Below are 2,758 nucleotides of genomic sequence, written 5' to 3'. Positions count from 1 at the left end.
AAAAAAAAGATAAATATAAATATATAATACTTAAATAAATTCTTAAATTAAATATTTATGCTTTTCGCTAAAAATATAGTTAATTATTAAGTTTATGGCTAAATTACAATTAAATTAGTGACTTTTCGAACCATGCCGGTCGGGGCGTGACAAGTTCCTTATAAATAGAACCCATTATTTTCATTGTAGAAATTTTTTTATCATATATACGATTGAGAGATTATTCCTGAGCAGATTTTGCTTTCAATCTTATTCTTCATTGGACTAAATATTTGAAGTTATCAAGATTTATTTCCTTTGGCGTTCAAACTATCCGTGTGAGATTCTTGAGTCATGTGAGTAGGGGGTCAACATATTGTTAACGATTGTGTTGGTTTTTCGGTTCAATATTTTTGGATCAAACTCTAATGTTGATTCTTGGTTTTCTTGGATTTGATTCAATCTTGTGTGGGTTTCGTAGCTACTATTGCTACGTGGATTCGCATCAGTTTGTATCAGAGTTCAAGCTACAAAAATCAAGGTTAAATCCTTCCCCTTTTTGTTGAGACCTACTCATACTCACAAGTTTGTGACACCTAGATCTTATATGTCTTATTCACCATAATTGTGATACATAAGAATAAACCTAGGTTCAAACCATGTGATTGTTGATATTGGTTTCTAGGTTGATTGGTCCTACATTGTCTAATAGGCCTCTATCCTTAGACACCCTTATTCTCGAGTTCAGGATTTGCAACATTCCTAGGTTGGTTGGTGGCTAGGACAAATGTGGTTTTGGAAGTACTAATCGAATTATGACTAGACTACTTATATCCTAGACCTCTTCTATTACCAAGAGGCTTGTTCATCCCTAAAATATTATCAAGTTTTTGAGAACCAATCAAGAAAGAATGAACTTGAGTATTGGATTTCGCAAGGTCGTTTGTTAGTATTTTAACCTTACCTTCTAAGTTCTCATTGACCGGTTTTAACTCACTAAAGCTTTTGGTAGACTCCTAAAGGTCGGATATAAGTTTTAAGTGTATCTTTATCTTAAGACTCTCCTTAAATAATTAATAATACGCCTCACAAATCTCTAAATTATCTTCAGAGACTTTGTCATCTCCAAATTCTGCCTCAATACCCTCACCACGATCTGCATTCTCGACCTTTTTAGTATCCTTGTCTGAATCACTCTTAACTATAGAAGCGAGGGCCATATAGTTCCTATCATCCTCGCTACTTGAAGAATCACTCTCGTTGCTGGAATTGGACTCATCATTAGTAACAGAAACAACCATTGCCTTATCATTTCCTTTATTCAAGTTTTTCTTATAACTTGGGCATTTATTCCTATAGTAGCCAAAACCTTGACACTCATAACATCTAACAAATTGAGTTTTCTTACTAAGACTCCTCTTATTAGCCTTATCAAGCTTGTCTTTTTTGAACTTACCATGTGCACCCTCATTTCTCTCTCGAGGTGTTCATTGATTTGGTTGAATCAAGAGAAGATTGAATTGTATGTATGATGTGTAGGATGTGATCTTTCTTATATAAGGTTGAGGCGTGGATATATATATAGTATAGAGATTTTGGATAGTATAAGATAGATATAAATCTTTAAAACCCCGAACTAGGATTTTTCGAGAAACATCGTTGCTCGAGCGAGAATCTAGCGGAAAGCTGGTGATAGACTAGCAACATTGCTTTTGTTTTAGATGTTTGAGCCTTAGCTTGGTAGCAAAATAGCATAATTTAGGCAACTTTTTCTCTTTGTTTCATAAACGAAATTAACTTTTTGACTTTTAAAACTTTCTTATAACTATATTTTTTTTTTCTAAAGATTGCCAATAACTATAAAACCTAACAAAATGCATCAAACAATTACAAGCAAACAAAGTATTTGAGATTTGCATAAGGATTATTTAATGTGCCAATATATATAAGCATGCAAAACTCAATAAAGGTATCAAATAAAACTTGAGTTGGTTGAATGAACTGATAGGTGAAATAAATAGAATGCAATAAACAAGAAAAAAATTGAGAAGAAAAAACTTAAAAATAAAAATAGATGTACAAAAGAAACGAACACAATACAATAATGATCATTTGAGCACAGGGTATTATAATGTATTTGGAGTTATATTATCTCGATTTTCACCATCATTATACTCTAATCCTGATGTAGGATATAATGGGTATATTGGAAAAAGAGTAATAGTAAAAATAGAACATCTTAATTCCGGATCGGGCTCATAAGATCATTTTGAAAAGAGAACGACGAGGGGAACAATATTCATAGCCCTGTGACGTATGATGAATTTCGGCCATTCGAGTTTATTTAGGACTCGAAAACTGATTTTTAAAGTTTTGGCGTTATTTTGTCAATTCGTTTATTTTAGGTTTGTTTTGTAATTCTAGTTTGTTTAGACTTTGTTTTCATTACTTTTAATTGTTTTAAACTGCATTTTCCATGTAAACCCTTATAAATAAGGGGTTCATTTTTTCATTATTACTCATTAATAAAATCCGTGGAGTTTATTTTCTCCTTAATTTGGTGGATTCCAAATTTCGTAATTTCAAGATTTTTGCTTGAATTCATTTCTATCGATGCGTCAAACCCAATCAATGGAGGATCTTTCAATGGGATCATCTCATACTTTTTAACTTTATGACTTTTGCAGCTCTTATAGTCTCCTAGCTATTCGGTAGTGATGCCAATAGGATTAGGACACATACCTCATCATCAAATTCAATCTCAAATTAGATCGACTGA

This window comes from Olea europaea, unplaced genomic scaffold (genome assembly GCF_002742605.1).
Source record: "Olea europaea var. sylvestris unplaced genomic scaffold, O_europaea_v1 scaffold119, whole genome shotgun sequence".
NCBI classification, from domain to species: domain Eukaryota; kingdom Viridiplantae; phylum Streptophyta; class Magnoliopsida; order Lamiales; family Oleaceae; genus Olea; species Olea europaea.
This window is presented reverse-complemented; position numbering follows the sequence as displayed.